General features: G+C 46.3%; 6 non-coding genes across 6 annotated transcripts; 5 read left to right on the top strand and 1 right to left on the bottom strand.

The window, feature by feature from the left end:
- Positions 1-1,646: 1,646 nt before the first annotated feature.
- On the bottom strand, positions 1,647-1,719 carry TRNAD-GUC (transfer RNA aspartic acid (anticodon GUC)). Its single transcript has one exon. It is a non-coding gene; the product is annotated as a tRNA-Asp (tRNA).
- A 3,230-nt stretch (positions 1,720-4,949) lies between these two features.
- Positions 4,950-5,022, top strand: TRNAK-CUU (transfer RNA lysine (anticodon CUU)). Its single transcript has one exon. It is a non-coding gene; the product is annotated as a tRNA-Lys (tRNA).
- Positions 5,023-8,033: 3,011 nt separating this feature from the next.
- On the top strand, positions 8,034-8,106 carry TRNAK-CUU (transfer RNA lysine (anticodon CUU)). Its single transcript has one exon. It is a non-coding gene; the product is annotated as a tRNA-Lys (tRNA).
- A 2,280-nt stretch (positions 8,107-10,386) lies between these two features.
- Positions 10,387-10,459, top strand: TRNAK-CUU (transfer RNA lysine (anticodon CUU)). The gene has a single exon. It is a non-coding gene; the product is annotated as a tRNA-Lys (tRNA).
- A 3,744-nt stretch (positions 10,460-14,203) lies between these two features.
- TRNAS-GCU (transfer RNA serine (anticodon GCU)) lies at positions 14,204-14,276 on the top strand. The gene has a single exon. It is a non-coding gene; the product is annotated as a tRNA-Ser (tRNA).
- Positions 14,277-19,348: 5,072 nt separating this feature from the next.
- TRNAK-CUU (transfer RNA lysine (anticodon CUU)) lies at positions 19,349-19,421 on the top strand. The gene has a single exon. It is a non-coding gene; the product is annotated as a tRNA-Lys (tRNA).
- Positions 19,422-20,221: the final 800 nt, after the last annotated feature.

Genomic DNA, 20,221 nt, shown 5'->3' with positions numbered 1-20,221 from the left:
TTACAATACATCTAAGACCTCACAACACCGCTCCCGGATGGGCTCGAACCACCAACCTTTCGGTTAACAGCCGAACGCGCTAACCATTGCGCAACGGAAGCCCAAAAATTAAATGTTCGTCAGGTATTGTGGAAAAACTTTGGATTTTTACGTTACATTTGAGATCTCACAACACCGCTCCCGAGTGTGCTCGAACCACCAACCTTTCTTTTAACAGCTGAACGCGCTAACCATTGCGCAACGGAAGCCCCAAAAATTAAATGTTCGTCAGGTATTGTGGAAAAACTTTGGATTTTTACGTTACATTTGAGATCTCACAACACCGCTCCCGAGTGGGCTCGAACCACCAACCTTTCTCTTAACAGCTGAACGCGCTAACCATTGCGCAACGGAAGCCCAAAAATTATATGTTCGTCAGGTATTGTGGAAAAACTTTGAATTTTTACGTTACATTTGAGATCTCACAACACCGCTCCCGGGTGGGCTCGAACCACCAACCTTTCGGTTAACAGCCGAACGCGCTAACCATTGAGCCATGGAAGCTCAGAAAATAAATGGTCGTCAGGTATTGTTGAAAAACTTTGACTTTTTACGTCACATCTGAGACCTCACAACACCGCTCCCGGGTGGGCTCGAACCACCAACCTTTCGATTAACAGCTGAACGCGCTAACCATTGCAACACGGAAGCCCAAAAATTAAATGTTCGTCAGGTATTGTGGAAAAACTTTGGATTTTTACGTTACATCAGAGATCTCACAACACCGCTCCCGGGTGGGCTCGAAATACCAACCTTTCGATTAACAGCTGAACGCGCTAACCATTGCAACACGGAAGCCCAAAAATTAAATGTTCGTCAGGTATTGTGGAAAAACTTTGGCTTTTTACGTTACATTTGAAACTTCACAACACCGCACCCGGGTGGGCCCGAACCACCAACCTTTTGTTTAACATCCGAACGCGCTAACCATGGAGCCAAAGAAGCCCAAAAATTAAATGGTCGTCAGGTATTGTGGAAAAACTTTGACTTTTTAAGTTACATCTGAGATCTCACAACACCGCTCCCGGATGGGCTACAACCACCAACCTTTCGCTTAACAGCCGAACTTGCTAACCATTGAGCCATGGAAGCTCAGAAAATAAATGGCCGTCAGGTATTGTGGAAAAACTTTGGATTTTTACGTCACATCTGAGACCTAACAACACCGCTCCCGGGTGGGCTCGAACCACCAACCTTTCGATTAACAGCTGAACGCGCTAACCATTGCAACACGGAAGCCCAAAAATTAAATATTCGTCAGGTATTGTGGAAAAACTTTGGATTTTTACGTTACATCTGAGATCTCACAACACCGCTCCCGGGTGGGCTCGAACCACCAACCTTTCGATTAACAGCTGAACGCGCTAACCATTGCAACACGGAAGCCCAAAAATTAAATGTTCGTCAGGTATTGTGGAAAAACTTTGGCTTTTTACGTTACATTTGAAACTTCACAACACCGCACCCGGGTGGGCCTGAACCACCAACCTTTTCTTTAACATCCGAACGCGCTAACCATGGAGCCAAAGAAGCCCAAAAATTAAATGGTAGTCAGGTATTGTGGAAAAACTTTGACTTTTTACGTTACATCATAGATCTCACAACACCGCTCCCGGATGGGCTCGAACCACCAACCTTTCGATTGACAGTCGAACGCGCTAACCATTGAGCCATGGAAGCTCAGAAAATAAATGGCCGTCAGGTATTGTGGAAAAACTTTGAATTTTTACGTTACATTTGAGATCTCACAACACCGCTCCCGGGTGGACTCGAACCACCAACCTTTCGGTTAACAGCCGAACGCGCTAACCATTGAGCCATGGAAGCTCAGAAAATAAATGGTCGTCAGGTATTGTTGAAAAACTTTGACTTTTTACGTCACATCTGAGACCTCACAACACCGCTCCCGGGTGGGCTCGAAATACCAACCTTCCGATTAACAGCTGAACGGGCTAACCATTGCAACACGGAAGCCCAAAAATTAAATGTTCGTCAGGTATTGTGGAAAAACTTTGGCTTTTTACGTTACATTTGAAACTTCACAACACCGCACCCGGGTGGGCTCGAACCACCAACCTTTCGATTAACAGCTGAACGCGCTAACCATTGCAACACGGAAGCCCAAAAATTAAATGTTCGTCAGGTATTGTGGAAAAACTTTGGCTTTTTACGTTACATTTGAAACTTCACAACACCGCTCCCGGATGGGCTACAACCACCAACCTTTCGCTTAACAGCCGAACTTGCTAACCATTGAGCCATGGAAGCTCAGAAAATAAATGGCCGTCAGGTATTGTGGAAAAACTTTGACTTTTTACGTTACATCTGAGATCTCACAACACCGCTCCCGGATGGGCTCGAACCAGCTACCTTTCGGTTAACAGCCGAACGCGCTAACAATCGCGCCACGAAAGCCCAAAAATTAAATGGTCGTCAGGTATTGTGGAAAAACTTTGGCTTTTTACGTTACATTTGAGATTCCACACCGCTCCCGGGTGGGCTCGAACCACCAACCTTTTGGTTAACATCCGAACGCGATAACCATGGAGCCAAGGAAGCTCAGGAATGAAATGGTCGTCAGGTATTGTGGAAAAACTTCACATCTGAGAACTCACAACAATGCTCCCGGGTGGGCTCGAACCACCAACCTTTCAGTTAACAGCCGAACGCGCTAACCACAATACCTGACGAACATTTAATTTTTGTTCTTCCGTGGCGCAAAGGTTAGCGCGTTCAGCTGTTAACTGAAATTTTGGTGGTTCGAGCCCACCCGGGAGAGGTGTTGTGGGGTCTCAGATGTAGCGTAAAAATTCAAAACTTTTCCACAATACGTGATAACCATTTAATTTCTGAGCTTCCGTGGCTCAATGGTTAGATCGTTCGGCTGTTAACCAAGAGGTTGGTGGTTCGAGCCCACCCGGTACCGGTGTTGTGGGATCTCAAATGTAACGTAAAAAGCCAAAGTTTTTACACAATAACTGACGAACATTTAATTTTTGGGCTTCCGTGGCGCAATGGTTAGCGCGTTCAGCTGTTAACTGAAATTTTGGTGGTTCGAGCCCACCCGGGAGAGGTGTTGTGGGGTCTCAGATGTAGCGTAAAAATTCAAAACTTTTCCACAATACGTGATAACCGTTTAATTTCTGAGCTTCCATGGCTCAATGGTTAGCGTGTTCGACTGTTAACCAATAGGTTGGTGGTTCGAGCCAACCCGGTACCGGTGTTGTGGGATGTCAAATGTAACGTAAAAAGCCAAAGTTTTTCCACAATACCTGACGACCATTTAAGTTTTGGGCTTCCGTCGCGCAATGGTTAGCGCGTTCGGCTGTTAACCGAAAGGTTGGTGGTTCGAGCCCATCCGGGAGCGGCGTTGTGAGGTCTCAGATTTGACGTAAAAAGTCAAGGTTTTACCACAATATCAACGACCATTTAATTTTTGGGCTTCAGTGGCGCAATGGTTAGTGCGATCAGCTGTTATTCAAAAGACTGGTGGTTTGAACCCTCCCGGGAGCGGTGTTGTGAGGTCTCAGATGTAACGTAAAATGTCAGAGTTTTTCCACAATACCTGACGAAAATTTAATTTTTGGGCTTCCGTGGCGCAATGGTTAGCGGTTCAGCTGTTAATCGAAAGGTTGGTGGTTCGAGCCCACCCGGGAGTGGTGTTGTGGGGTCTCAGATGTAGCGTAAAAATTCAAAACTTTTCCACAATACGTGATAACCATTTAATTTCTGAGCTTCCGTGGCTCAATGGTTAGCGCGTTCGGCTGTTAACCAATAGGTTGGTGGTTCGAGCCCACCCGAGAGCGGTGTTGTGGGATCTCAAATGAAACGTAAAAAGCCCAAGTTTTTCCACAATACCTGACGACCACTTATTTTTTGGGCTTCCGTGGCGCAATAGTTAGCGCGTTCGGCTGTTAACCGAAATTTTGGTGGTTCGAGCCCACCCGGGAGCGGTGTTGTGAGGTCTCAGATGTAACGTAAAAAGTCAGAGTTTTTTCCACAATACCTGACGAACATTTAATTTTTGTTCTTCCGTGGCGCAATGGTTACCGCGTTCAGCTGTTAACTGAAATTTTGGTGGTTCGAGCCCACCCGGGAGAGGTGTTGTGGGGTCTCAGATGTAGCGTAAAAATTCAAAACTTTTCCACAATACGTGATAACCATTTAATTTCTGAGCTTCCGTGGCTCAATGGTTAGAGCGTTCGGCTGTTAACCAAGAGGTTGTTGGTTCGAGCCCACCCGGTACCGGTGTTGTGGGATCTCATATGTAACGAAAAAGCCAAAGTTTTTCCACAATACCTGACGACCATATTATTTTTGGGCTTCCGTGGCGCAATGGTTAGCGCGGTTGGCTGTTAACCGAAAGGTTGGTGGTTCGAGCCCATCCGGGAGCGGTGTTGTGAGGTCTCAGATTTGACGTAAAAAGTCAAGGTTTTTCCACTATACCTGACGACCATTTAATTTTTGGTCTTCTGTGGCGCAATGGTTAGCGCGGTCAGCTGTTATTCAAAAGACTGGTGGTTCGAGCCCACCCGGGAGCGGTGTTGTGAGGTCTCAGATGTAACGTAAAAAGTCAGAGTTTTTTCCACAATACCTGACGAACATTTAATTTTTGTTCTTCCGTGGCGCAATGGTTAGCGCGTTCAGCTGTTAACCGAAACGTTGGTGGTTCGAGCCCACCCGGGAAAGGTGTTGTGGGGTCTCAGATGTAGCGTAAAAATTCAAAACTTTTCCACAATACGTGATAACCGTTTAATTTCTGAGCTTGCATGGCTCAATGGTTAGCGTGTTCGACTGTTAACCAATAGGTTGGTGGTTCGAGCCAACCCGGTACCGGTGTTGTGGGATCTCAAATGTAACGTAAAAAGCCAAAGTCTTTCCACAATACCTGATGACCATTCAATTTTTGGGCTTCCGTGGCGCAATGGTTAGCGCGTTCGGCTCTTAACCGAAAGGTTGGTGGTTCGAGCCCATCCGGGAGCGGTGTTGTGAGGTCTCAGATTTGACGTAAAAAGTCAAGGTTTTACCACAATACCAACGACCAATTAATTTTTTGGCTTCCGTGGCGCAATGGTTAGCGCGATCAGCTGTTATTCAAAAGACTGGTGGTTTGAACCCTCCCGGGAGCGGTGTTGTGAGGTCTCAGATGTAACGTAAAATGTCAGAGTTTTTCCACAATACCTGACGAAAATTTAATTTTTGGGCTTATGTGGCGCAATGGATAGCGGTTCAGCTGTTAACCGAAAGGTTGGTGGTACGAGCCCACCCGGGAGTGGTGTTGTGGGGTCTCAGATGTAGCGTGAAAATTCAAAACTTTTCCACAATACGTGATAACCATTTAATTTTTGAGCTTCCGTGGCTCAATGGTTAGCGCGTTCGGCTGTTAACCGAAATTTTGGTGGTTTGAGCCCACCCGGGAGCGGTGTTGTGAGGTCTCAGATGTAACGTAAAAAGTCAGAGTTTTTCCACAATACCTGACGAACATTTAATTTTTGTTCTTCCGTGGCGCAATGGTTAGCGCGTTCAACTGTTAACTGAAATTTTGGTGGTTCGAGCCCACCCGGGAGAGGTGATGTGGGGTCTCAGATGTAGCGTAAAAACTCAAAACTTTTCCACAATACGTGATAACCGTTTAATTTCTGAGCTTCCATGGCTCAATGGTTAGCGTGTTCGAATGTTAACCAAGAGGTTGGTGGTTCGAGCCCACCCGGTACCGGTGTTGTGGGATCTCAAATGTAACGTAAAAAGCCAAAGTTTTTCCACAATACCTGACGACCATATTATTTTTGGGCTTCCTTGGCGCAATGGTTAGCGCGGTTGGCTTTTAACCGAAAGGTTGGTGGTCCGAGCCCATCCGGGAGCGGTGTTGTGAGGTCTCAGATTTGACGTAAAAAGCCAAAGTTTTTCCACAATACCTGACGACCATTTAATTTTTGGGCTTCCGTGGCGCAATAGTTAGCGCGTTCGGCTGTTAACCGAAAGGTTGGTGGTTCGAGCCCACCCGGTACCGGTGTTGTGGGATCTCAAATGTAACGTAAAAAGCCAAAGTTTTTACACAATAACTGACGAACATTTAATTTTTGGGCTTCCGTGGCGCAATGGTTAGCGCGTTCAGCTGTTAACTGAAATTTTGGTGGTTCGAGCCCACCCGGGAGAGGTGTTGTGGGGTCTCAGATGTAGCGTAAAAATTCAAAACTTTTCCACAATACGTGATAACCGTTTAATTTCTGAGCTTCCATGGCTCAATGTTTAGCGTGTTCGACTGTTAACCAATAGGTTGGTGGTTCGAGCCAACCCGGTACCGGTGTTGTGGGATGTCAAATGTAACGTAAAAAGCCAAAGTTTTTCCACAATACCTGACGACCATTTAAGTTTTGGGCTTCCGTCGCGCAATGGTTAGCGCGTTCGGCTGTTAACCGAAAGGTTGGTGGTTCGAGCCCATCCGGGAGCGGCGTTGTGAGGTCTCAGATTTGACGTAAAAAGTCAAGGTTTTACCACAATACCAACGACCATTTAATTTTTGGGCTTCAGTGGCGCAATGGTTAGTGCGATCAGCTGTTATTCAAAAGACTGGTGGTTTGAACCCTCCCGGGAGCGGTGTTGTGAGGTCTCAGATGTAACGTAAAATGTCAGAGTTTTTCCACAATACCTGACGAAAATTTAATTTTTGGGCTTCCGTGGCGCAATGGTTAGCGGTTCAGCTGTTAATCGAAAGGTTGGTGGTTCGAGCCCACCCGGGAGTGGTGTTGTGGGGTCTCAGATGTAGCGTAAAAATTCAAAACTTTTCCACAATACGTGATAACCATTTAATTTCTGAGCTTCCGTGGCTCAATGGTTAGCGCGTTCGGCTGTTAACCAATAGGTTGGTGGTTCGAGCCCACCCGAGAGCGGTGTTGTGGGATCTCAAATGAAACGTAAAAAGCCCAAGTTTTTCCACAATACCTGACGACCACTTATTTTTTGGGCTTCCGTGGCGCAATAGTTAGCGCGTTCGGCTGTTAACCGAAATTTTGGTGGTTCGAGCCCACCCGGGAGCGGTGTTGTGAGGTCTCAGATGTAACGTAAAAAGTCAGAGTTTTTTCCACAATACCTGACGAACATTTAATTTTTGTTCTTCCGTGGCGCAATGGTTACCGCGTTCAGCTGTTAACTGAAATTTTGGTGGTTCGAGCCCACCCGGGAGAGGTGTTGTGGGGTCTCAGATGTAGCGTAAAAATTCAAAACTTTTCCACAATACGTGATAACCATTTAATTTCTGAGCTTCCGTGGCTCAATGGTTAGAGCGTTCGGCTGTTAACCAAGAGGTTGTTGGTTCGAGCCCACCCGGTACCGGTGTTGTGGGATCTCATATGTAACGAAAAAGCCAAAGTTTTTCCACAATACCTGACGACCATATTATTTTTGGGCTTCCGTGGCGCAATGGTTAGCGCGGTTGGCTGTTAACCGAAAGGTTGGTGGTTCGAGCCCATCCGGGAGCGGTGTTGTGAGGTCTCAGATTTGACGTAAAAAGTCAAGGTTTTTCCACTATACCTGACGACCATTTAATTTTTGGTCTTCTGTGGCGCAATGGTTAGCGCGGTCAGCTGTTATTCAAAAGACTGGTGGTTCGAGCCCACCCGGGAGCGGTGTTGTGAGGTCTCAGATGTAACGTAAAAAGTCAGAGTTTTTTCCACAATACCTGACGAACATTTAATTTTTGTTCTTCCGTGGCGCAATGGTTGGCGCGTTCAGCTGTTAACCGAAACGTTGGTGGTTCGAGCCCACCCGGGAAAGGTGTTGTGGGGTCTCAGATGTAGCGTAAAAATTCAAAACTTTTCCACAATACGTGATAACCGTTTAATTTCTGAGCTTGCATGGCTCAATGGTTAGCGTGTTCGACTGTTAACCAATAGGTTGGTGGTTCGAGCCAACCCGGTACCGGTGTTGTGGGATCTCAAATGTAACGTAAAAAGCCAAAGTTTTTCCACAATACCTGATGACCATTCAATTTTTGGGCTTCCGTGGCGCAATGGTTAGCGCGTTCGGCTCTTAACCGAAAGGTTGGTGGTTCGAGCCCATCCGGGAGCGGTGTTGTGAGGTCTCAGATTTGACGTAAAAAGTCAAGGTTTTACCACAATACCAACGACCAATTAATTTTTTGGCTTCCGTGGCGCAATGGTTAGCGCGATCAGCTGTTATTCAAAAGACTGGTGGTTTGAACCCTCCCGGGAGCGGTGTTGTGAGGTCTCAGATGTAACGTAAAATGTCAGAGTTTTTCCACAATACCTGACGAAAATTTAATTTTTGGGCTTCCGTGGCGCAATGGATAGCGGTTCAGCTGTTAACCGAAAGGTTGGTGGTACGAGCCCACCCGGGAGTGGTGTTGTGGGGTCTCAGATGTAGCGTGAAAATTCAAAACTTTTCCACAATACGTGATAACCATTTAATTTTTGAGCTTCCGTGGCTCAATGGTTAGCGCGTTCGGCTGTTAACCGAAATTTTGGTGGTTTGAGCCCACCCGGGAGCGGTGTTGTGAGGTCTCAGATGTAACGTAAAAAGTCAGAGTTTTTCCACAATACCTGACGAACATTTAATTTTTGTTCTTCCGTGGCGCAATGGTTAGCGCGTTCAACTGTTAACTGAAATTTTGGTGGTTCGAGCCCACCCGGGAGAGGTGATGTGGGGTCTCAGATGTAGCGTAAAAACTCAAAACTTTTCCACAATACGTGATAACCGTTTAATTTCTGAGCTTCCATGGCTCAATGGTTAGCGTGTTCGAATGTTAACCAAGAGGTTGGTGGTTCGAGCCCACCCGGTACCGGTGTTGTGGGATCTCAAATGTAACGTAAAAAGCCAAAGTTTTTCCACAATACCTGACGACCATATTATTTTTGGGCTTCCTTGGCGCAATGGTTAGCGCGGTTGGCTTTTAACCGAAAGGTTGGTGGTCCGAGCCCATCCGGGAGCGGTGTTGTGAGGTCTCAGATTTGACGTAAAAAGCCAAAGTTTTTCCACAATACCTGACGACCATTTAATTTTTGGGCTTCCGTGGCGCAATAGTTAGCGCGTTCGGCTGTTAACCGAAAGGTTGGTGGTTCGAGCCCACCCGGGAGCGGTGTTGTGAGGTCTCAGATGTAACGTAAAAAGTCAGAGTTTTTCCACAATACCTGACGAACATTTAATTTTTGGGCTTCCGTGGCGCAATGGTTAGCGCGATCAGCTGTTATTCAAAAGACTGGTGGTTTGAACCCTCCCGGGAGCGGTGTTGTGAGGTCTCAGATGTAACGTAAAATGTCAGAGTTTTTCCACAATACATGACGAAAATTTAATTTTTGGGCTTCCGTGGCGCAATGGTTAGCGGTTCAGCTGTTAACCGAAAGGTTGGTGGTTCGAGCCCACCCGGGAGTGGTGTTGTGGGGTCTCAGATGTAGCGTAAAAATTCAAAACTTTTCCACAATACGTGATAACCATTTAATTTCTGAGCTACCGTGGCTCAATGGTTAGCGCGTTCGGCTGTTAACCAATAGGTTGGTGGTTCGAGCCCACTCGGGAGCGTTGTTGTGAGGTCTCAGATGTAACGTAAAAAGTCAGAGTTTTTCCACAATACCTGACGAACATTTAATTTTTGTTCTTCCGTGGCGCTATGGTTATCGCGTTCAGCTGTTAACTGAAAGGTTGGTGGTTCGAGCCCACCCGGGAAAGGTGTTGTGGGGTCTCAGATGTAGCGTAAAAATTCAAAACTTTTCCACAATACGTGATAACCGTTTAATTTCTGAGCTTCCATGGCTCAATGGTTAGCGTGTTCGGATGTTAACCAAAAGGTTGGTGGTTCGAGCCCACCCGGGGGGGGGGGTGTTGTGGGGTCTCAGACGTAGCGTAAAAAGTCAAACCTTTTCCACAATACGTGACAACCATTTAGTTTCTGAGCTTCCGTGGCTCAATGGTTAGCGCGTTCGGCTGTTAACCTATAGGTTGGTGGTTCGAGCCCACCCGGGAGCGGTGTTGTGAGGTCTCAGATGTAACGTAAAAAGTCAGAGTTTTTTCCACAATACCTGACGAACATTTAATTTTTGTTCTTCCGTGGCGCAATGGTTAGCGCGTTCAGCTGTTAACCGAAACGTTGGTGGTTCGAGCCCACCCGGGAAAGGTGTTGTGGGGTCTCAGATGTAGCGTAAAAATTCAAAACTTTTCCACAATACGTGATAACCGTTTAATTTCTGAGCTTGCATGGCTCAATGGTTAGCGTGTTCGACTGTTAACCAATAGGTTGGTGGTTCGAGCCAACCCGGTACCGGTGTTGTGGGATCTCAAATGTAACGTAAAAAGCCAAAGTTTTTCCACAATACCTGATGACCATTCAATTTTTGGGCTTCCGTGGCGCAATGGTTAGCGCGTTCGGCTCTTAACCGAAAGGTTGGTGGTTCGAGCCCATCTGGGAGCGGTGTTGTGAGGTCTCAGATTTGACGTAAAAAGTCAAGGTTTTACCACAATACCAACGACCAATTAATTTTTTGGCTTCCGTGGCGCAATGGTTAGCGCGATCAGCTGTTATTCAAAAGACTGGTGGTTTGAACCCACCCGGGAGCGGTGTTGTGAGGTCTCAGATGTAACGTAAAAAGTCAGAGTTTTTCCACAATACCTGACGAACATTTAATTTTTGTTCTTCCGTGGCGCAATGGTTAGCGCGTTCAACTGTTAACTGAAATTTTGGTGGTTCGAGCCCACCCGGGAGAGGTGATGTGGGGTCTCAGATGTAGCGTAAAAACTCAAAACTTTTCCACAATACGTGATAACCGTTTAATTTCTGAGCTTCCATGGCTCAATGGTTAGCGTGTTCGAATGTTAACCAAGAGGTTGGTGGTTCGAGCCCACCCGGTACCGGTGTTGTGGGATCTCAAATGTAACGTAAAAAGCCAAAGTTTTTCCACAATACCTGACGACCATATTATTTTTGGGCTTCCTTGGCGCAATGGTTAGCGCGGTTGGCTTTTAACCGAAAGGTTGGTGGTCCGAGCCCATCCGGGAGCGGTGTTGTGAGGTCTCAGATTTGACGTAAAAAGCCAAAGTTTTTCCACAATACCTGACGACCATTTAATTTTTGGGCTTCCGTGGCGCAATGGTTAGCGCGATCAGCTGTTATTCAAAAGACTGGTGGTTTGAACCCTCCCGGGAGCGGTGTTGTGAGGTCTCAGATGTAACGTAAAATGTCAGAGTTTTTCCACAATACATGACGAAAATTTAATTTTTGGGCTTCCGTGGCGCAATGGTTAGCGGTTCAGCTGTTAACCGAAAGGTTGGTGGTTCGAGCCCACCCGGGAGTGGTGTTGTGGGGTCTCAGATGTAGCGTAAAAATTCAAAACTTTTCCACAATACGTGATAACCATTTAATTTCTGAGCTACCGTGGCTCAATGGTTAGCGCGTTCGGCTGTTAACCAATAGGTTGGTGGTTCGAGCCCACCCGGGAGCGTTGTTGTGAGGTCTCAGATGTAACGTAAAAAGTCAGAGTTTTTCCACAATACCTGACGAACATTTAATTTTTGTTCTTCCGTGGCGCTATGGTTATCGCGTTCAGCTGTTAACTGAAAGGTTGGTGGTTCGAGCCCACCCGGGAGAGGTGTTGTGGAGTCTCAGATGTAGCGTAAAAATTCAAAACTTTTCCACAATACGTGATAACCGTTTAATTTCTGAGCTTCCATGGCTCAATGGTTAGCGTGTTCGGATGTTAACCAAAAGGTTGGTGGTTCGAGCCCACCCGGGGGGGGTGTTGTGGGGTCTCAGACGTAGCGTAAAAAGTCAAACCTTTTCCACAATACGTGACAACCATTTAGTTTCTGAGCTTCCGTGGCTCAATGGTTAGCGCGTTCGGCTGTTAACCTATAGGTTGGTGGTTCGAGCCCACCCGGGAGCAGTGTTGTGAGGTCTCAGATGTAACGTAAAAAGTCAGAGTTTTTCCACAATACCTTACGAATATTTAATTTTGGTTCTTCCGTGGCGCAATGGTTAGCGCGTTCAGCTGTTAACTGAAATTTTGGTGGTTCGAGCCCACCCGGGAGAGGTGTTGTGGGGTCTCAGATGTAGCGTAAAAATTCAAAACTTTTCCACAATACGTGATAACCATTTAATTTCTGAGCTTCCGTGGCTCAATGGTTAGCGCGTTCGGCTGTTAACCAATAGGTTGGTGGTTCGAGCCCACCCGGGAGCGTTATTGTGACGTCTCATATGTAACGTAAAAATCCATAGTTTTTCTACAATAGCTGACGAACATTTAATTTTTGGGCTTATGTTGCGCAATGGTTAGCGCGTTCGGCTGTTAACCGAAAGGTAGGTGGTTCGAGCCCACCCGGGAGCGGTGTTGTGAGATCTCAAATGTAACGTAAAAATCCAAAATTTTTCCACAATACCTGACGAACATTTAATTTTTGGGCTTCTGTTGCGCAATGGTTAGCGTGTTCGGCTGTTAACCGAAAGGTTGGTGGTTTGAACCAATCCGGGAGCGGTGTTGTGAGGTCTCAGATTGGACGTAAAAAGTCAAGGTTTTTCCACTATACCTGACGACCATTTAATTTTTGGGCTTCTGTGGCGCAATGGTTAGCGCGGTCAGCTGTTATTCAAAAGACTGGTGGTTAGAACCCTCCCGGGAGCGATGTTGAGAGGTCTCAGATGTAACGTAAAATGTCAGAGTTTTTACACAATAACTGACGAACATTTAATTTTTGGGCTTCCGTGGCGCAATGGTTAGCGCGTTCAGCTGTTAACCGAAACGTTGGTGGTTCCAGCCCACCCGGGAAAGGTGTTGTGGGGTCTCAGATGTAGCGTAAAAATTCAAAACTTTTCCACAATACGTGATAACTGTTTAATTTCTGAGCTTCCATGGCTCAATGGTTAGCGTGTTCGACTGTTAACCAATAGGTTGGTGGTTCGAGCCAACCCGGTACCGGTGTTGTGGGATCTCAAATGTAACGTAAAAAGCCAAAGTTTTTCCACAATACCTGACGACCATTTAATTTTTGGGCTTCCGTGGCGCAATGGTTAGCGCGTTCGGCTGTTAACCGAAAGGTTGGTGGTTCGAGCCCATCCGGGAGCGGTGTTGTGAGGTCTCAGATTTGACGTAAAAAGTCAAGGTTTTACCACATTACCAACGACCAATTAATTTTTGGGCTTCCGTGGCGCAATGGTTAGCGCGATCAGCTGTTATTCAAAGGACTGGTGGTTTGAACCCTCCCGGGAGCGGTGTTCTGAGGTCTCAGATGTAACGTAAAATGTCAGAGTTTTTCCACAATACCTGACGAAAATTTAATTTTTGGGCTTCCGTGGCGCAATGGTTAGCGGTTCAGCTGTTAACCGAAAGGTTGTTGGCTCGAGCCCACCCGGAAGTGGTGTTGTGGGGTCTCAGATGTAGCGTAAAAATTCAAAACTTTTCCACAATACGTGATAACCGTTTAATTTCTGAGCTTCCGTGGCTCAATGGTTAGCGCGTTCGGCTGTTAACCAATAGGTTGGTGGTTCGAGCCCACCCGGGAGCGGTGTTGTGGGATCTCAAATGAAACGTAAAAACCAAAGTTTTTCCACAATGCCTGACGACCATTTAATTTTTGGGCTTCCGTGGCGCAATAGTTAGCGCGTTCGGCTGTTAACCGAAAGGTTGGTGGTTCGAGCCCACCCGGGAGCGGTGTTGTGAGGTCTCAGATGTAACGTAAAAAGTCAGAGTTTTTCCACAATACCTGACGAACATTTAATTTTTGTTCTTCCGTGGCGCAATGGTTAGCGCGTTCAGCTGTTAACTGAAATTTTGGTGGTTCGAGCCCACCCGGGAGAGGTGTTGTGGGGTCTCAGATGTTGCGTAAAAATTCAAAGCTTTTCCACAATACGTGATAACCATTTAATTTCTGAGCTTCCGTGGCTCAATGGTTAGCGCGTTCGGCTGTTAACCAATAGGTTGGTGGTTCGAGCCCACCCGGGAGCGTTATTGTGACGTCTCATATGTAACGTAAAAATCCAGAGTTTTTCTACAATACCTGACGAACATTTAATTTTTGGGCTTCTGTTGCGCAATGGTTAGCGCGTTCGGCTGTTAACCAATAGGTTGGTGGTTCGAGCCCACCCGGGAGCGGTGTTGTGAGATCTCAAATGTAACGTAAAAATCCAAAATTTTTCCACAATACCTGACGAACATTTAATTTTTGGGCTTCTGTTGCGCAATGGTTAGCGTGTTCGGCTGCTAACCGAAAGGTTGGTGGTTCGAGCCCACCCGGGAGCGGTGTTGTGAGGTCTCAGATGTAACGTAAAAAGTCAGAGTTTTTCCACAATACCTGACGAACATTTAATTTTTGTTCTTCCGTGGTGCAATGGTTAGCGCGTTCAGCTGTTAACTGAAATTTTGGTGGTTCGAGCCCACCCAGGAGAGGTGTTGTGGGGTCTCAGATGTAGCGTAAAAATTCAAAACTTTTCCACAATACGTGATAACCATTTAATTTCTGAGCTTCCGTGGCTCAATGGTTAGCGCGTTCGGCTGTTAACCAATAGGTTGGTGGTTCGAGCCCACCCGGTACCGGTGTTGTGGGATCTCAAATGTAACGTAAAAAGCCAAAGATTTTCCACAATACCTGACGACCATATTATTTTTGGGCTTCCGTGGCGCAATGGTTAGCGCGGTTGGCTGTTAACCGAAAGGTTGGTGGTTCGAGCCAATCCGGGAGCGGTATTGTGAGGTCTCAGATTTGACGTAAAAAGTCAAGGTTTTTCCACTATACCTGACGACCATTTAGTTTTTGGGCTTCCGTGGCGCAATGGTTAGCGCGGTCAGCTGTTATTCAAAAGACTGGTGGTTAGAACCCTCCCGGGAGCGATGTTGAGAGGTCTCAGATGTAACGTAAAATGTCAGAGTTTTTACACAATAACTGACGAACATTTAATTTTTGGGCTTCCGTGGCGATATGGTTAGCGCGTTCAGCTGTTAACCGAAACGTTGGTGGTTCCAGCCCACCCGGGAAAGGTGTTGTGGGGTCTCAGATGTAGCGTAAAAATTCAAAACTTTTCCACAATACGTGATAACCGTTTAATTTCTGAGCTTCCATGGCTCAATTGTTAGAGTGTTCGACTGTTAACCAATAGGTTGGTGGTTCGAGCCAACCCGGTACCGGTGTTGTGGGATCTCAAATGTAACGTAAAAAGCCAAAGTTTTTCCACAATACCTGACGACCATTTAATTTTTGGGCTTCCGTGGCGCAATGGTTAGCGCGTTCGGCTGTTAACCGAAAGGTTGGTGGTTCGAACCCATCCGTGAGCGGTGTTGTGAGATCTCAGATGTAACGTAAAAATCCAAAGTTTTTCCACAATACCTGACGAACATTTAATTTTTGGGCTTCCGTGTTGCAATGGTTAGCGCGTTCGGCTGTTAACCGAAAGGTTGGTGGTTCGAGCCAACCCGGTACCGGTGTTGTGAAGTCTCAAAAGTAACGTAAAAAGCCAAAGTTTTTCCACAATACCTGACGACCGTTTAATTTTTGGGCTTCCGTGGCGCAATGGTTAGCGCGTTCAGCTGTTATTCAAAAGACTGGTGGTTCGAGCCCACCCGGGAGCGGTGTTTTAAGATCTCAAATGTAACGTAAAAAGCCAAAGTTTTTCCACAATACCTGACGACCATTTCATTCCTGAGCTTCCTTGGCTCCCTGGTTAGCGCTTTCGGATGTTAACCAAAAGGGTGGTGGTTCGAGCCCACCCTGGAGCGGTGTTGTGAAGTCTCAAATGTAACGTAAAAAGCCAAAGTTTTTCCACAATACCTGACGACCATTTAATTTTTGGGCTTCCGTTGCGCAATGATTAGCGCGTTCAGCTGTTAAAAGAAAGGTTGGTGGTTCGAGCCCACTCGGGAACGGTGTTGTGAGATCTCAAATGTAACGAAAAAATCCAAAGTTTTTCCACAATACCTGACGGCCATTTATTTTCTGAGCTTCCATGGCTCAATGGTTAGCGCGTTCGGCTGTTAACCGAAAGGTTGGTGGTTCGAACCCATCCGTGAGCGGTGTTGTGAGGTCTCAGATGTGATGTAAAAAGTCAAAGTTTTTCCACAATACCTGACGACCATTTCATTCCTGAGCTTTCTTGGCTCCATGGTTAGCGCGTTCGGATGTTAACCAAAAGGTCGGTGGTTCGAGCCCACCCGGGGGCGGTTTTGTGAAGTCTCAAATGTAACGTAAAAAGCCAAAGTTTTTCCACAATACCTGACGACCGTTTAATTTTTGGGCTTCCGTGGCGCAATGGTTAGCGTGTTCGGCTGTTAACCGCAAGGTTGTTGGTTCGAGCCCATCCGGGAGCGGTGTTGTGAGGTCTCAGATGTGACGAAAAAAGTCAAGGTTTTTCCACAATACCTGACGTCCATTTAATTTTTGGGCTTCCGTGGCGCAATGGTTAGCGCGTTCAGCTGTTAACCGAAAGGTTGGTGGTTAGAGCCCACTCGGTAGCGGTGTTGTGGAATCTCAAATGTAACGTAAAAAGCCAAAGTTTTTCCACAATACCTGACGACCATTTCATTCCTGAGCATCCTTGGCTTCATGGTCAGCGCGTTCGGATGTTAACCAAAAGGTCGATGGTTCGAGCCCACCCGGGAGCGGTGTTGTGAAGTCTCAAATGTAACGTAAAAAGATAAAGTTTTTCCACAATATCTGACGACCGTTTAATTTTTGGGCTTCCGTGGCGCAATGGTTAGCGCGTTCAGCTGTTATTCAAAAGACTGGTGGTTCGAGCCCACCCGGGAGCGGTGTTTTAAGATCTCAAATGTAACGTAAAAAAGCCAAAGTTTTTCCACAATACTTGACGACCATTTAATTCCTGAGCTTCCGTGGCTCAATGGTTAGCGCGTTCGGCTGTTAACTGAAAGGTTGGTGGTTCGAGCCCACCCGAGAGCGGTGTTGTGAAGTCTCAAATGTAACGTAAAAAGCCAAAGTTTTTCCACAATATCGACGACCATTTCACTCCTGAGCTTCCTTGGCTCCATGGTTAGCGCGTTCGGATGTTAACCAAAAGGTTGGTGGTTCGAGTCCATCCGGGTGCGGTGTTGTGAGGTCCCAGATGTGACGTAAAACGTCAAAGTTTTTCCACAATACCTGACGACCATTTCATTTTTGAGCTTCTTTGGCTCCATGGTTAGCGCGTTCGGATGTTAAACAAAAGTTTGGTGGTTCGAGCCCACCCGGGTGCGGTGTTGTGAAGTTTCAAATGTAACGTAAAAAGCCAAAGTTTTTCCACAATACCTGACGACCATTTACTTTTTGGGCTTCCGTGGCGCAATGGTTAGCACGTTCGGCTGTTCACCGAAAGGTTGGTGGTTCGAGTCCACCCGGGAGCGGTGTTGTGAGATCTCAAATGTAACGTAAAAATCCAAAGTTTTTCCACAATACCTGACGAGCATTTAATTTTTGGGCTTCCGTTGCGCAATGGTTAGGGCGTTCAGCTGTTAAAAGAAAGTTTGGTGGTTCGAGCACACTCGGGAGCGGTGTTGTGAGATCTCAAATGTAACGTAAAAATCCAAAGTTTTTCCACAATACCTGACGAACATTTAATTTTTGGGCTTCCATTGCGCAATGGTTAGCGCGTTCGGATGTTAACCGAAAGGTTGGTGGTTCGAGCCCATCCGGGAGCGGTGTTGTGAGGTCTCAGATGTAACGTAAAATGTCAGAGTATTTCCACAATACCGGACGACCATTTATTTTCTGAGCTTCCATGGCTCAATGGTTAGCGCGTTCGGCTGTTAACCGAAAGGTTGGTGGTTCGAGCCCACTCGGGAGCGGTGTTGTGAGATCTCAAATGTAACGTAAAAATCCAAAACTTTTCCACAATACCTGACGAGCATTTAATTTTTGGGCTTCCGTTGCGCAATGGTTAGGGTGTTCAGCTGTTAAAAGAAAGTTTGGTGGTTCGAGCCCACTCGGGAGCGGTGTTGTGAAATCTCAAATGTAACGTAAAAATCCAAAGTTTTTCCACAATACCTGACGAACATTTAATTTTTGGGCTTCCATTGCGCAATGGTTAGCGCGTTCGGTTGTTAACCGAAAGGTTGGTGGTTCGAGCCCATCCGGTAGCGGTGTTGTGAGGTCTCAGATGTAACGTAAAATGTCAGAGTATTTCCACAATACCGGACGACCATTTAATTTTTGGGCTTCCGTGTTGCAATGGTTAGCGCGTTCAGCTGTTAATCGAAAGGTTGGTGGTTCGAGCCCACCCGGGAGCGGTGTTGTGAGGTCTCAGATGTGACGTAAAAAGTCAAAGTTTTTCAACAATACCTGACGACCATTTATTTTCTGAGCTTCCATGGCTCAATGGTTAGCGCGTTCGGCTGTTAACCGAAAGGTTGGTGGTTCGAGCCCACCCGGGAGCGGTGTTGTGAGATCTCAAATGTAACGTAAAAATTCAAAGTTTTTCCACAATACCTGACGAACATTTAATTTTTGGGGCTTCCGTTGCGCAATGGTTAGCGCGTTCAGCTGTTAAAAGAAAGGTTGGTGGTTTGAGCACACTCGGGAGCGGTGTTGTGAGATCTCAAATGTAACGTAAAAATCCAAAGTTTTTCCACAATACCTGACGGCCATTTATTTTCTGAGCTTCCATGGCTCAATGGTTAGCGCGTTCTGCTGTTAACCGAAAGGTTGTTGGTTCGAATACCCGGGAGCGGTGTTGTGAGATCTAAGATGTAACGTAAAAATCCAAAGTTTTTTCCACAATACCTGACGAACATTTAATTTTTCGTCTTCCGTTGCGCAATGGTTAGCGCGGTCGGCTGTTAACCGAAAGTTTGGTGGTTTGAGCCCACCCGGGAGCGGTGTTGTGAGATCTCAAATGTAACGTAAAAATCCAAAATTTTTCCACAATACCTGACGAACATTTAATTTTTGGGGTTCCGTTGCGCAATGGTTAGCGCGTTCGGATGTTAAACAAAAGGTTGGTGGTTCGAGCCCACCCGGGTGCGGTGTTGTGAGATCTCAAATGTAAGGTAAAAATCCAAAATTTTTCTACAATACCTGACGAACATTTAATTTTTGGGCTTCCGTTGCGCAATGGTCAACGCGTTCGGCTGTTAATCGAAAGGTTGGTGGTTCGAGCCCATCCGGGTGCGGTGTTGTGAGGTCCCGGATGTGACGTAAAAAGTCAAAGTTTTTCCACAATACCTGACGACCTTTTCATTTTTGAGCTTCTTTGGCTCCATGGTTAGCGCGTTCGGATGTTAAATAAAAGGTTGGTAGTTCGAGCCCACCCGGGTGCGGTGTTGTGAAGTTTCAAATGTAACGTAAAAAGCCAAAGTTTTTCCACAATACCTGACGACCATTTACTTTTTGGGCTTCCGTGGCGCAATGGTTAGCACGTTTGGCTCTTAACCGAAAGGTTGGTGTTTCGAGCCCACTCGGGAGCGGTGTTGTGAGATCTCAAATGTAACGTAAAAATCCAAAATTTTTCCACAATACCTGACGAACATTTAATTTTTGGGCTTCCGTTGCGCAATGGTTAGCGCGTTCCGCTGTTAAAAGAAAGTTTGGTGGTTCGAGCCCACTCGGGAGCGGTGTTGTGAGATCTCAAATGTAACGTAAAAATCCAAAGTTTTTCCACAATACCTGACGAACATTTAATTTTTGGGCTTCCATTGCGCAATGGTTAGCGCGTTCGGCTGTTAACCGAAAGGTTGGTGGTTCGAGCCCATCCGGGAGCGGTGTTGTGAGGTCTCAGATGTAACGTAAAATGTCAGAGTATTTCCACAATACCGGACGACCATTTATTTTCTGAGCTTCCATGGCTCAATGGTTAGCGCGTTCGGCTGTTAACCGAAAGGTTGGTGGTTCGAGCCCACTCGGGAGCGGTGTTGTGAGATCTCAAATGTAACGTAAAAATCCAAAACTTTTCCACAATACCTGACGAGCATTTAATTTTTGGGCTTCCGTTGCGCAATGGTTAGGGTGTTCAGCTGTTAAAAGAAAGTTTGGTGGTTCGAGCCCACTCGGGAGCGGTGTTGTGAAATCTCAAATGTAACGTAAAAATCCAAAGTTTTTCCACAATACCTGACGAACATTTAATTTTTGGGCTTCCATTGCGCAATGGTTAGCGCGTTCGGTTGTTAACCGAAAGGTTGGTGGTTCGAGCCCATCCGGTAGCGGTGTTGTGAGGTCTCAGATGTAACGTAAAATGTCAGAGTATTTCCACAATACCGGACGACCATTT

The sequence above is a fragment of the Phalangium opilio genome, unplaced genomic scaffold, assembly GCF_054372755.1.
Source record: "Phalangium opilio isolate 3A_F unplaced genomic scaffold, DU_Popi_V2 ptg000082l_1, whole genome shotgun sequence".
Taxonomy (NCBI): Eukaryota; Metazoa; Arthropoda; class Arachnida; order Opiliones; family Phalangiidae; genus Phalangium; species Phalangium opilio.
The sequence above is the reverse complement of the archived record's forward strand: the minus strand, read 5'-3'. Positions and strand labels throughout refer to the sequence as shown.